We start from the raw sequence: 16,258 nt of genomic DNA on the forward strand, positions 1-16,258 counted from the left end.
AAACCTTTGAAATATAGTCATAATTAAAAATGAGGCAGTCTGAAAAAACTTAGGGAGACATGTAACAATGAATAGATTTACCTCAGGATCAAGGAAATATGAATTTTTAGTGTTAAATAATATTACAGAGAAATCATATACAATTGGCATTACTTTGTAAATTTTAAATTTAATTCTCTCCTGCATTCACTAAAAGCTTTTAACACTTTATTTTTTATTATTGCTTTTAATACGTGAATGATTACTGAACTAGACCTTCTTTTCAAACCATTGTGAGGATTTTTGAGCAATAAAACTTGAGGGGCCACTGTTGTGTATGTGGTCACATAGTTCACATAGGTGTCCTTACCATAAACCTCATAGAATGAAATTTCTTTCATACACTTGGATGCATATTCAGATTTCTGTTCCTGTTAACTTTCTTGCATTTTTCCTATTCAAACATACATTTAAAATTAAAATAGAACATTTTTCCTTCTAAGTATATCATCAAGAAATACATCAAAATTTTAAATACTGGGATTTTGTACTGAAGATCCCAGACTAAAGGAAATTATTTATGAGGATTTGTTTCTCATAGTATTTTATCTTGTAAATTTAGTAAAGCTCTGATACGATTTTTCAAATAAAAACCTTTAATTGAACACTCCAACATCCTTAAGGAAAAACGTTAGGCTAATCTGTAAATAGATCAAGGTTTTCAACAGTAACTGATTATATCTAACTGTAACTGATTATATCTACCTTAGTAAACAGTGTGCTGCAATAGAACTGGATCTGAAGAATGAAAAAAAGTAGATGTTGTGCAGCTGGCAACTTAAATACATTTCAATATAATTTACTTGAGGATAGCTGGATGACTGGGCCTAAAGAGTGGATTTACATCCAGTGGGTGGCTGGTCACAAGTGGTGCCCCCCCAGGGACTCTGCACTGGGGCTACTTTTGCTCAATATTTTTATCCATGATCTGAGTGAGGAGATCAAGTACACCCTCAGTAAGTTTGCAGATGACACCAAGCTGAATGGGAGTGTTGATCTGAAAGGATAAGAAAGCTCTACAGAGAGATCTAGATAGGTTTGGTCAATGGGCTGAGTCCACTCATATGAAGTCCAACAAGGTCAAGGTCAAGTTTCAGGTCCTGCACTTGGATCACAACAGTCCCATGCAATGGTCCAGGCTTAGGAACAAGTGGCTGGAAAGCTGCCCGTCAGAAAACAAACCAGGTTTGTTGGACAACAACCAGGCGATGAGTCAGAAATGTGCCGAGGTGGCTAAGGCCAACCTCTTGGTCTGTATCAGAAACAGCATGGCCAACAGGACTAGGGAAGAGATTGTCACCTTGTACTCAATATCAATTGAGGCCAAACCTTGAATGATCAGTTTTGGACCCCTCACTGCAAGAAGGACATTGAGGCATTGGAGTGTGTCCAAAGAAGAGTGAAGCCGCTGAAGGATCTAGAGGACAAGTCTTAGGAGGAGCAGCTGAGGGAGCTGGGGTTGTTTAGTGTGGAGAAAAGCAGTCTGAGAGGAGAACTTATCACTCTACAAATACCTGAAAGGAGGTTGCAGTGAGGTGGGAATTGGTGTGTCCTTCCAAGTAAAGGTCTCAAGTTGTACCAGCTGCAGTTTAGATTTGTCATTAGGAAAAAAATCTTCACAGAAGTAGTTGTAAAATGCTGCAACAGGCTGCCCAGAGAAGTGGTTGAATCAGAATCCCTGGAGGTATGTAAAAGATGTGTAGATGTGGCACTAAGAGATACAGTTTAGTGGTGGATTTAGCAGTGTAAGGCTAACAGTTGGTTTCAATAATCTTAAAGGTATCTTCTGATTAAAATGATTCTATGCTTATCTGATTCTATACCATGGAATGGAAACAAGTTAAATAAAAACTTACATTTTGAGGAATATTCCACTGTCTGGAATACAGGTAAAAAGACATTTAATTTCATTGTTATTAGTATTAATTAAAGAACATCATGTTTGAGCTGCTCATGGATTTGTACATGAGCATGTTGTTAATCGACATTTCCTGGTCCAAAGCACACTAGAAGTAATTGGAATTTTGATAAAATTGACTCTTATATCAATTTTCCCTGAAGGACTCTTTCTGGAAATTTCAAAATGAAGCTGTGGAGTTTTTTGGCTTCTGCTGGCCGACATATTTTCAGCATTGTTCCTGAATGAAACAGATTCTCCCCTTCCATGGCCCATCTTAGTATCATCACTGCTGGAATATAGTTGATGAAGAAAACCACAATGTGTTTTAAAAACATATGGAAAAACAAATTTTAAAGTTTAAATTTAGGCAATGGTTGATTTTATTTTTTATTTCATGAACTCACTATATGAAAGCTAAACCAGTATATACTAAACATAAATATTTCAGGAAAGAAGTCCCCAGTATAACACAAAAATTTGGGGATTAAATATTTATTTGATATACTAATATTTAGCAGAAAAACTGCCTTCCAAATTTTGAAGGTTTCTGGGTATGACCAATGTCTTCATTATTATCAAACAAATACAAAGAGGCACAAGGACTGCCCATTTAAGTCCTCTGAGTATTAGTTTCCATGATGTTTGTATCTTCAGGTATATATAAAGCAGTAAATATTTATCATTTATTTCCACTTCAGAATGAAAAAGAAATGCCTCATTACTTTGAACTTTACAAAATAAGACCGAGTTAATAAACACAAATATTCAAGTGTATGGTTGAATAGCTTATGAATGATGTTAAAAAATTAGATTTCTAAGATCTGTTTCTATTCACATGATGTCAGTCTCCTCTAAACCCAAGAACTTTTTTCTAAAGATAAGTTTAATAATACTATCTTCTAAATCCTTATTAAACAGTAAAATGGAATTATGACTTAAATTGTGTTAATTTTGAAAATTTAATAAAGAATATTGTATTTATCTAAAATAAGAATTTTACTGGAACAAATTCTAATTTAAGAGAAATAAATTTAGCATATCCTAAATATTACCAATAGTGAAGAAGTGATTACCAACATCTTTTTCTTCAATTTAGGCATTGTTAGACTTGTTTTCAATATTTAGCATTATAATTATTAAAACAGTAGAATGCTGATAGTATCATTGGTATTCTTACATTTGGATTTCCTTTATAAATAGTTGTTATTATTTACCTGAATCTAGTAAAACAATATGTTGTCATTTAAGTGATTTACATTTCTAAGTTTATTTTTAGTTTTAGAAAAAATTATTATATTACAAACATCCAACAGCTACTCTCAGTGGAAAATTTACTTTCACAATTTCAGATGGTATAACAATTATAGTCAGAATTGCAACATCTCTGATATCTGGAGGTCTTGTCTCTGATCCCTACTGTGGCATGTAAAGGTACTCTAAGAGAAAGATTGTTAGTTCACAGAAAATAGCATAAGACTTAAAATGTCTATCAAAGAAATATTTAATGCTAATAAAAAATACTATAACCTTTTGCTATGTGAATTTTGTAAGTATTTGTAAAGTAAAAAAAAATAAATTACAATTTAGTATTGACTTTTTAAAATGGAAATGCATTAAGATATGCATAAAGTAAGCAGACACATGACTTGAATGTACTGAACCCTTTGCAAAGCTCACTACATACTTTCCATACCATTGGGAATGCTTGCCTTCTGCAGATGATTTGCATTTTTGACAGTCTCTTCAATCATTGTCCTTACCAACTTGAAGCACTGCATATTACAGAAGCCTTCACCTGCTTCTCCCTAAGAGCTTGGATGCTACAACATATAGTGAATGTTTATATGTCTGTCTAAAATTGTTTAGCTAGTGTCTCAGGCAAAAACTGCTCAGTTCACATATTTAAATCAAACTAGGATTGAAGCAGTTTACTGATTTGCTAACAACCAGCAATGACTGACCATCTACAAATCCTTAAATTTTCTTTTCTAAATAAACCCTAACTCTTCTAACACATACATGCACACACCCCCAGAGACACACACTACTCCCCACTTAATCCTCCCCCTCTTCCCCTTTCGTGTTTGTCTAATGCTGCTTTTCCAAATTACTCCTTTGTCTCAAATTCTGTTTGCAACCATTTAATTGACACGATGTTTGCAGTCCTATTCCTCTTTAGCATTATCAGTTCTGGGACAAACACCAGAACAGGCAGTCTGGGGTGCTTCACTCACAGGCACTGTTTGACTCACAATCCAATTCTTTCATCCTTTTGTCTATTTCACCAAAGCATACCCCCATAGGTAGTATGCTGATGAGTATTCCCGAGTGATCATTATCTCCTAACAAAAATGTCAGGAGCAGGGATATATGTCCTCAGTACAATCTGGTACTTAAACCACTACTTCTCATCACTGCTTCCTCTATATGTTCTCCTCCTTGTTATTCGTCTTTTTCAGTACTGTGGTGGATTGATCCTGGGTACACATCAGGTGCCCACCAAACCCCTCTATAACTCCTGTCCTCAGCTGGTCAGGAGAGATAAAATATGAGAGTTGCAGAAGTCAAGATCAGGAGAGAGATACTAGTCACTTTTTACTGTCAGGGGCAAAACGTACTTGATTTTGGGAAATGTATTTCCAATAAAATCAGAGTAGGTTAATGAGAATTCAAATCTTGAAACACCTTCCCCCTACTCAATCCCTTCTTCCCAGGTTCAGCTTCACTCCCAAGTTCTCTGTCATCTGCCACTCAGAGCAGCACAGTAAATGGGGCTTGCAATCAGTTCATCAGCTGTTGTTTCTACTGCTCCTTCCACCTCACAGTTCCCCTGCCCCAATGTGGAGTCCTTCTCACAGGAGGCAGTCCTGCACAAACTGCTCTAGCATGGATTCTCCATAGAGTTACATGTTCTGCTGGAAGCCTACTTCAATACAGGTTTCCCATGGGATCACAGCCTCCTTCAGGCATCCACCTTCTCTGACATTAGTCCTCCATGGGCTGCAGATGGACAGACTGTCTCAGCACAGGCTGCAGGGAAATCTCTTGCTCCAGTGCCTGGAGCACCTCCCTCCTCTTCTTCACCAACCTTGGTGTCTGCAGAATGGTTTTTCTCATATATTCTCACTCCTCCCTTCTGACTGCTGCTGGTGTTGCACAGGTGTTTTCCCCTGCTTCTTAAATATGTCATCACTGTCACTGATGGGTAACAGCTATTCTGTCTCATAACAAGACCTCTTCACTAAACAGAAATTCTAATCCAATGACAGTTTGGTTTTGGTCCAAACAATTGTGTTCTGCTTGTTACAGGCTCTAGAAGCAGTATTCATTAATAACCTCAAGCCATCTTTTCTTCTTTACTTTATATTTCTTGTGATATTAGATTAATCTCAAACTCACCATTCAATAATGGAATGGGATCCATTTTGTGGGAGATAAGAGGTCAAAGAAATGGTCAATTCAGAAATGGTCAATTTAGCTTTCAGAATTTCTTCAGCCCCTGGGATTTTTAATTTACTGGGTACTTCTCTTTAGCCTGAAAGTTCACTGGACATTGTAAGATATAAGAATTCATTATCATGAAACAGACCTCAGACAGATATAAGTACAATTTGCATATATTTTAAGGGGAGTGAATAATCAAATCTTATCAGATTGGATAACTTTGGAAGATGTTTCTCAGCAGAAAGATCTTTTTTTCAGCCAAGGCTGTTATATAATTTTAGGATGTGTTTCAACAAAGTTCAGTGAGTATAAGCCATATTTTTTTATTATATTTGTTGTTTGATGATTGAAAACCCTCACTATACTGAATGCTTTATGTGTATGTCCATCTCAGGTTCTGCTCCCAGTGGAAACTGGGAACAATCAGCCCCTTGTTAAGATTGAGCTTTTGTTAAAATTTTGACAACAAAAACTACTTTTTTTGCATGAGGATAACAGTACACAGAAACTGATATCACTCCTCATAGTTCATATTGCTGCTGTTAATTTAACAACTGAAATTTTGTCTATTTTCTTGCACTTTTGAGACTCAGGACACATAGCCATACTGAGATAGTCAAAAACATTGCAGTACATTTATGGAAAGGCAGGTGCTTCACTTTTTAAAATATCCAGTTTCTCTCTGCATAAGAATACCTGTGATTCTACATTGAAAGGCAGCAAGAGTTTTAATAATGATGACTTCAGGATACATAGTAGGAAACCAGACTTAAAAGTGTGTAGGAAGAGGTATGCATTGCATTTCATGTGATGTCTCTCAGTGGTGAACTGCAGAATAATCATGGACTCTTGTTTTAGTGTAAGTCAGAGAAAGAGGGTAAGACTCCCTCATTTGCTTTTTAAGTTAATGTTTCTCTTAGCTCAACACACTGTGAAACACTTTAATTTGGGAATTCTTTTATTTCTGCTATGGGGAGTGAACTGCTGTTATACTTGCAGAAAGCCTCTTTACAGACCTTTTAAGTTTTGATCTACATTTGAAAAGCAGCACAACCTTCTCTCAGTTCCTACTTGATCATGCTATTTGTCATCCCGCAGAGCTTATACCAGTCTGATGGTCTATTTGTATTCCTCCTTTAGCCCTGGAGTGACTCTGATTGTCATTCAGGGACAGAGGTGATACTCAAGTCATTTTACCAGGGTATGTGTCTCCCATCTGTCATATTTTCTGGATAGATTTATGGAGCTTTGTTTTTTTGTCTCCTCCTCCCTGTGTCTGCTCCTTGTTTTTCTCTTACTATATGTAATTTCTCTATTTAGCTGTGCTTACATATCTTTCTGAAGGCTGAATGATGATACTGACATTCAGTTAGAACTGGAAGAATAAAATTTATGCCTAATGTACAGTTAGCCTATCTCATGGTTAACATTGAATAGATTTATCTCCAGAAAGGTGTGGAACTTATTTTTGTGTATCTTAAGTGAGAATACAGGCCCCCTGTTAAGAGTTCCTTTAACATGTTAAGTGATACCAAATAAACCCTAATGCACGGTACATAAACAAAGATAAAAACAGACTAGATAAAAAAAAAAGAAAAGAAAGTTATCTTTTTGATGATCATGGCTGACTTATATGACAAATGAGACAGCCTGGGGAAGCAAATGTTTGGAAGAGTTAAATCTGTGGAGCCAGCTGTTTTATAAACTACCTTCATCTCTGTCTTAATAGTGAGATGTGTAACCATGTTTCTTTCCCAGACCTCAGTCTCACAGGTTAAATCAGTTGCACAGTATTTGATTACAGGCTATAACCACATGTTGCAAAACTGAGTGAATAATTCATAATGTGTTATTTATCTGACAAATTTTGTCTCTGTTTCTGTTTGCCAGTTGTCAGTGAGCAGATTATTATGTTCTCAAATGAATCCCTTATTTGAATTTATTTGGTGAATAATTTCCACAAATGATTTGTATTCTGTGCCTCATCCACAGGCAGTTTGTTATGAGTGTTCAACATTGGAAGATGAAGTTACTTCTATTTATTTGGCATATGGATCATGTGGTATTCCTCTGTTTCCTAAATGGATGATGCCTAGAATAAAATGAAACTTCAGTATGAATTATACATTAATTTTCTACCATTTTACACCTAAAATTCTTAGTTAAAAGGCAGCATGCCCCACTGGACTACAATCTCCAGCCACAGCTTAAGAATGGGAGGCTGATCCAACCCTTCTCAAATCACCTAAAGCCACATATGTACTGAGAAAGAGGTCTGAATGTGTTGAGTCTATGAGAAGCCAGTGCTGCATGCAAAGGACTGCTGTTGGGGATCTCATCCTCTTAGTTTTCTTCTAAAATTAATCTGAGTTAACACTGATGCTCAAAAAAGAGTTATTTCAATCTCTTAGTATTTTGCTAAAAAGCTATAAGGACCGATAACTCTCAGCTGGGAGGCTGCATTCTAGAGGAGTTTTCTTGGAAGGAGGGATTAATCTATACCCCATAGAAGCAGCCAAGGCATTAGGTTTTATCATTACATGAATACTTTCTTTCTTGTCTCCTAGTGCTTTTATTTCTGGTTGTGTAATAGCCCAGTTTCTGTAGAAGAGCTTCTTACTTTCCTTGACTTCCTCCCAGGCTGTTTAGGGACTCTATAATTTTTTCAGGTTTTCTCTTCAGATTTACCGTATGGATGATAAAGCAGTTTTAAAAAGGATAAGGGTCTTGATGTGTCACTGAATATTTCTGCGTGATTACAGCTCAGCAAGCATCCAGCCAGCAAGCATCTGGCTCAGGAGAATTGTATTCAGTGAAGCTCAATTTCTACAAAGTTAGGCATCTCTGGGGTTCAAGACATAATGTGTATAAGACTTAATGATACTTTTATTAGATGTATTAAAGAGAGGGATGTACAAGATGACGAAGTAAGACTTGATCAAAAATGGGCATTTCTGACTCTTTCATCCATCTTTTTTTTTTTTTTTTTTTTTAAGACCCTTATAATTGCAGTGACTTTCAGAAAAATGCTCACTGTGGGAACACAATTCCTATGCCAGATTATTTATAATAAATAAATAATCTGGCATAAGAATTTTGTTCCCACATTTTCTATGTGTAGCTTAACACATAAATCCAATTTGGCATGCTACTTGTGTTGGTAGTGCTTTCACTTTGGATTACATCTAGGACTTGAGTAACATTTCTCATGTTAAAAAAATACTCAAATTACAACTATAGTGAAACTGGTCATTGTTGTTATACATATAAAATTCTGTTAATGGGTTTTGAGTGTGTCATGAGCTTTGGCTGCATTCATTACAGACTGTCAAATTCTTGGGGCTTTCATGCTCTGGGATATGCTACTGATCTGGAACTTGTGACTGACATCTATATAAGAGGACAGACTCAAGGTTGAAATTTTTACACTTATGAAAGATAAATAGTAATCAATTACAATTCTGCATGGAACAGGTTCAAGACAGAATGTTGTCTCATTTTTTTTGTGTGCACCTTACCGTAGAGATCCACAACATTCTTTTTTAAAAAATGTATGTCACTCTTTAAAGTCATCACTAGGAGCTGCTGTAAAAATATGCTCTTTCTCACACAGCTATTGCCCTCTGAATTTTCCATTACTGTACCTACAACTCATCTATAACTGTCTGTTCTGTCAGAATCTTAATCAATCAAATCAATCAATCAGTGAATAAATCTTGTACCTTGCTTTGCATGAACACACATTTTGCTCTGTGTAAGCATTACCAGTGAGCTTCTGGCCCTGTCTGTGGCATATGAGCCATTACAAGAAGACAGATTATGCCACTTCCTTATAAATTAATTGATTTTTGAGCATGTAATTCTGAGTAGAATTTGATTTTGTTTGCATTTGTCTGTAGAAAGGGATATATTTTACCTGATTTAAAATGAATCTTTCAAAAATATTCAACTTTCAAAGACTTTTATCCACAGACCTATTTTTGACTAATTTGGATAAGTGAGACCACAAACCGATTTCATATTGTCAGATTTAAATTTCCTTTGTGTTGAAACATTCTTTCTGTTGTATTTATTGTTTTGCTTGTTTGCATCTCAGTCAGTTCTCACTGCTTCTTAGATCAAAATTACTGATAGCTAGCATACCTGCCTACAGAACTTCACTCTGCCATTGTATCAATAGCAGAATAGTTTTAATGCAACAGCATAAATAAGGGTTGTCAGGAATAAATTTAATTACTTTGGAAAATCATTCTATTTAAATGTATTGGAATGATCTACTGTTGGTAATCGCACCTTTCTCCTAAAATCAGTAACATTCTGGAAGGTACTATCTGTTGCTTGGATTTAATCTCAGATTGAAACAAGGCTACAGGAAGGTCAAGTAAAGTTCAGAAAGAGCAAATGTGAGACCATGCAAACGCAGTATTAGCAATGGCAACTTTTCAAGGCTATAAGATTACACCACAAGCACAAGAAGAGGAGCAAGACGTTTCCTGAAATCTTTAATGTGCAGCCATGTAGATCTTAAATATCTATTACCATTGCTAGTAACAGGTCACAGGATTTGTACTGAGTTTTCAAGGATCAAAGATTGTCAGGCTTGTGCTCTCTAAAATATTCTTAATTTGATTTTTTTTGTTGTTTGTTTGGTTTGGTTTGTGGTTTTTTTTTCCTTGGTTTAATCATAACAGCAATTTAGTTATCAAATGTCAAAGGCTAATTTGTTTTCCCTTAAGTATGACCATGGCTTTACATGAATAGTAATAAGCATTTATTCTATGTATATTGAGATAAACCAGCTACAAAAGCCTAGTGTGGCAGCATAAGTGTGGGAGGGCACACAGAGTATGTGGGGCAGAGTGGGGGAGATCAGGCAGAGGATGATAAGAGATGGTGCCCATGGAGTGATACTGGAGACCCCACAGCAATAAACAATAAAAAGGTAATGTTAAATAGTATGTAGTATATGCAAAAAAGCACCATTTATAGAAAGTTTGAATGTAAAATGGAACTTCATATCAAGGAAGAAAGAGTAAAGCTTTAAAGGAGTGGTATCAAACAAAAATTATGTGGAAGAGATCTCTGAAAGAGGAATCAAAAAATGTCAACATGAACATCATACTCCTTTTGGTGAAGGACTCCAGGTACTGACAGTACACCATAACCTGCCTTCATATACAACATCACGAGACTGAAACCTTAAAATTTAGGATTCTAAGAGAATATCTTGGATGAGAGTGTAACAGAAGGCAGAATCTGAAATATTAAACTTTTTAAATACAGCTATAGCTACATTATATAAATACCAGAAGCGAAAATTTGGAAACGTAAACCTGAAAGCTTAAAGAGCTACTAATTAATTCTTTACAATAGTTTCCTAGAAACAAATAATCTGGATTAAATTCCAAAGGCAAAACTTAAAATGCTTCTGTCACCGTGATGGGAATAAAGATAAGATAGAGTCTTCTATGATTCTTAAAATGCATTTTGTGTGCCATGGTAGATGTACAGATAATACAAGTGGTTTATTTCTAAGGAATCAGAGAATACATCTGGTTGGAAAAGACCTCAAAGAACATTCACTACAACCCTTGACTCAGCACTGAAGGGTCAACACTAAACCATGTCACTAAGTTTCAGGTCCATTCCAATGTTTGATAATCCTTTCAGTGAAGAAATATTTCCTAATATCCAGCCAAAAACTCCCCTAGCGCAGCCTGAAACCATTTCCTATAACCTTGTCACTTGACACCAAGAAGATGCTGGTGCCCTTCTTGCTCCAACCTCCCTTCAAGTAGTTGTAGAGAGCAATGAGGTATGCCTCAGACTCCTCCAAACTGAACAACCCCAGTTCACTCAGATGCTCCTTGCAAGCCATGTGTTCCAAGCACTCCATGAGCCTTGTTGCCCTTCTCTGGACATGTTCCGGCACCTCAATGTCCTTTCTGGAGTAAGGGGCCCAGAACTGAACACAATCCTCCAGGAGTGGCCTCACCAGTGCTGAGTACAGGGAGAAAATCACCTCTCTGTTCCTCCTGGCAAAAATATTTCTAATAGAAGCCAGGGTGTCATGAGCTTTCTTGGCCACTTGGGCACACTGCTGACTCACAGAATCAACCAGGTTGGAAAAGACCTCAGAGATCATCAAGTCCAAGCCATTACCTAATACCTAACACCTCATGACAACTGAAAAATGGCTTCAAGGGCCACATCCAAAACCTTTTTGAATGCCTCCCCGGGCAGCCCATTCCCATATGGAAGTATGCTGAATAATATGACAGATTTTAACTTTATGTGAGCAGGGAAAAAAAATAAAAAGGGAGAGAGATTTCTCTGGACACCACATAGATATTTTTCTAGTTACAGGATGTGGAGCTTAAAGTAGCCAATAAGACATAACTGAGCATTGGGTCCATTTGCTTAACATTGACAAGAAAGAGGAAAATGCATATGAACAGCTGATCCTTTTATATCACAGGCAATGGAAAAGAAAATTTAAAAATTAAAATTGCATTTCTCAGCAAGGAACAAATTTGGTTTTCATTGCTCTGGCACTCAGCTTAGTGGAGCTCCGTTCCTACGATGACATTTTAATATCACTATGTTGAGAATGATAATTCAATCTGTGCTTAAATAACCAGTGCATTTTGAATATCACTATGTGGAATTTTTCAATAAATTAGGACAGACAATTAAGCACAGGTGTTTTGGAAGGATTTTGTTAGTTGTCCAAGATAACGGAATTTATGAACAGAATGCTTTCCTTTTCCTAGGAGAGTTTCCATTGGAAGGAAAAAAAAATAAAAAGGCAAGCCCAAATACTTCCCAACTAATGATAAGTAACTGATATAACAAGAACTGACAGGTCACAAATTGCTTCTTCACCCCAATTCAAAGCTGTAGATTTCATAAAGTTTCAAAAGTGTTCAAATATGAAAAGAACGCATCAGGAAATTTCTGGTTTAAAGCGCTTGCTATCTTCAGCTGAACATTCCAAATATGAAAGAAATTAAGTTTTAAAGTGCATCTCTTGAAACATATTGATAACTAATACTCTGAAAAGTCAAAACGTATTTTTTAAATGTAGTCACTTTGTTTCCTTGATAAGATTGCATGATACTTCATAATTCAAAAGCAGTTTGATAAATGTTTTAGCCCAGGACATTAGCCATCAATGATTTAATACTGTTTATTTTCTCTAACAGTTTTAATAACTAAGATCACAGCATGGAATGACAGTTAAAATACCATATTTGCATCAATCCTGAAAAGCACCCCAAAAAAGAAAAAGTTGTTAATTTTATTTGTACTTAAATTATAAGATTTGATTCTCTCCCTCGTAATACTTCTAGTTATTTTTATTATTCAGGTCATATGAAGGAAATGAAAGAATGATCTCAAAATAATATCTTCTTAGAAAGCTATGCAAACTCGTTTTTACAAGCATAGTTATATTAATATTTATACATTATAAATAGTTTTATAAGAAACAGACATCAAGAAAATTTATTAAGTTATGGCTAAACAAGACAAAAGAAAAACTTTGAAAGGATCTAGTTTACTACCTTCAATTTTGTTTGTTTGGGTTTTTTTGTTTGTTTGTTTTTTCAGAGGATATCGATCTTGGTGTTTTGTCTTGGTAACATCAAAATATCTCCTGACACGTCCCATATTTTTCAGAGGAGTTTTAAGAGGATGAATTTTTGAGGTTTTTCATGTGTGAATCCTGTATTCTAAACTGCCTTCTCAAAGGGTCACTAGAAGCTGGAGAAACACTGGGATCAAGAGGCAAATACAGACTTGGGTGCCTGGGAGAATTCCTATTTTTGCCAAACCTGTGACTTCTGAGTAGCTTTAAGAATGTTTTCACATTTGAGCAGCATCCAAAATTACTTATGAGAAAGTCTTATGTGTGAGCAAGCTTCAATAAGTTTCTAAAATCTGCCACTAAATGAGTGCTGTACCAATTACCTTCATGCTTTTAATAATAATTAAAATTAGAATTTATCTAAATTATCTTTGTAAAAAATATACTCTTAATATTTGCTATTATTCTGTACAAACTATATATCACATCATAACCAGTTGTATTCTAGCCGAGTGAAAACCAAAATACATTTTTTTCCTGTCTTACCATGGTGCTCATCCCTGTAAATTTCCGTTGAGACAATAATTAAAAACTTTTTTTTTTCTCTTTCTTATGAAAATATATTTGGCAATAAAGTGCATTTGTAGGGTTTCTTGGATTTAGGCATAACATACAATGTTCCTTGATACTATATGGTAATAAACTTTGAGTTTCCTATCATGAAAACAATCTGAAGGAGGACTGAACTCAACTCCTAACTAATACTCACTAAATATTTTCTACATATAATATACATATCTAGATTTGAGGGTGTCCCTGCTGACTGCAGGCAGGTTGGACTAGATGACCTGTGGAGGTGCCTTCTGGCCTGGACCATCCTATGATTTTATATGTGTTTGTCTTTACATATGTTTGAGCAAATGTAAATTGTGTCATTTCATGCTTGAACCATGAGGGAAATATAGCTGATAATGATACATCTTCCATAAAGTTCATTCCTCTATTACATTTTTCAGTAGGAATGTGTGTTTAAATGTGAGTTTGGTATGGTTGCTACCATTGGATGATACTGAATTTCAACTGAGAATTTGTAATATTCAGTATCACACACTCACCATTCAACATGAATTAAAAAATATCTGCTGTGTTTAGGACCTCACAAAGAAAAACAATGGCTTACAGCCTTCCGCTTTCTGAATACTTTCCATATTGACTATTAAATGAAAACAGAAACTGGACAAAGTCTTACCATAGATATTTGACCTTTGAAACCATTAAAATAGTTAGACTTTTTAAATTATGACTTAATAAAGTTTGACTTTAGTAGCATTTTTTTTCCAATATAAAAATTAGAATTATATTTACATTTTTTTTTCTGATTTCAGTTTGATTTTTTTAACTGTATACACTTTAATATGCGGCTGACTCCTTAGGACTACATGTTTTGATGGGATTTGATAGGTGGACTGTTCAGTGCAAAAAGAATTGACAGGACAGTCACATCCAGATGGTAGTTGTCACTGACTCATAGTCCAAATGAAGACTGGTGAAAAAAATCTGTCCCTCAGCAGTCTGTACTGGGACCAGTACTGTTTAATATTTTTATCAATGATAGAGACAGCTTGATCAAGTGTATCATCAGCAGATGACATCAAACTCCCTGGTGCTGCTGATATGCTAGAGGGACAAGATGTCATCCAGAAGGACCTGGACAAGCTGGAAAGGTGGGCCCAGGTGAACATCCTGAGGCTTAGCAAGACCAAGTGCAGGGTCCTGCAGCTGGGCTGCAACAGTCTCAATTATTAATACAGACTGGGGGATGAGGTGATAGAAAGCAGCCCTGCAGAAAGGGACTTGGGATTTCTGGTGGATGAGAAGCTGGACATGAGTCAACAATGTGTACTTGAAGCCCAAAAAGGAAATCACATCCTGGGCTGCATCAAAAGAGGCATGGCCAACAGACTGACAGAGGTGATCCTACCACTTTGCTCCGGTAAGACCTCACCTGGAATTACTGCATCCAGTTCTGGAATCCTCAACATGGGAAGGACATGGACCTGATGGAGCAGGTCCAGAGGAGGGTCATGAAGATGATCGGTATGGTAGAATACTTGTACTACAAGAACAGGGTGAGGAAGCTGGGGCTGTTCAGCCTGGAGAAAAGAAAGTTCTAGGCAGACCTAACAGCAACATTTTAGTACCTGCAGGGAGCCTACATGAAAGTAAGTTGGAGGGAGACCGTTCACAAAGGCCTGTAGTGATAGGACAAGGGGGAATGGTTTGAAATTAGAGAAAAGTAGATTTGGATTGGATGGTAGGAACAAGTCCGTTACCATGAAGGCATCAGAACACTGGAACAGATTGCCCAGGATGGTAGTTGAGGGCCCATCCCTGGAGATCTTCAAGGTCAAGCTTGACAAGGCTCTGAGCAACCTGATCTCATGGAGGATGCTCCTACTCACTGCAGGGTGTTGGGCTATATGACTTTTAGAGGTCCCTTCCAATTTAAACCTTTCTGTGATTCTATGACTCTGTTGTTGTGTGCCAAATTCTAATCTTCAAATGGTGTAATTCATATTGCCAATAGAGCTAAGTATCTATCTTCTTTAAATGTAGACACAAAGTGTAATTTAAGACTTTTTGGTCAGAAAGCAGCCTACATTCAAACTGACGGGCTGAGAATTCAGCTAAGACATACCAACTCTTTACTAAATATCATGTTAAATATTACGTTCTCAGTAATTCCTCACATTTAAAGCAAGTCTATCATAGTAGTTGCTGGATATTTGTCATTTAGAGCCTGTATTATAATATAGTGAAAATGTGTCTTTTTAATGCTTTCCCTATTCATCATCCTTCTCTTCCAGCATAATAATCACATTGCTGTCAGCAGATTTCACAGCTTTACATGCTCCATTGCATCTCACTGTCCCAAACTGCACACAGTATCTAAACATTCAGAGCAACTCTGTGTAAAAAGATACATTTTTCTTTCACAGTAAGTGATATTTTAATAAGAAGTGCAAAGCCAACATATAGAGTCTAGGTCTTGATCAGAAACTGTACAATATTTCTAGCCAACATTTTATGCTCTGGATATTAAATTCTGTTTCATTTCCTTAGACAGCAAATGAATATTCTAATATTCAGCTACAGTCTCTTAAACAGTCTGATATTCATTAGTTTAGAAATACACACATTCCCTAAGTATTTACATGCATGTCTGCTGCTATGTGATACAATAAGTTACATTTTATATGCCAAGAAACTTTGAGTTTCAGCAAAAA

This window comes from Melanerpes formicivorus, unplaced genomic scaffold, assembly GCF_026170545.1.
Source record: "Melanerpes formicivorus ecotype bairdi unplaced genomic scaffold, bMelFor1.0.p_v2 SCAF_3, whole genome shotgun sequence".
NCBI classification, from domain to species: domain Eukaryota; kingdom Metazoa; phylum Chordata; class Aves; order Piciformes; family Picidae; genus Melanerpes; species Melanerpes formicivorus.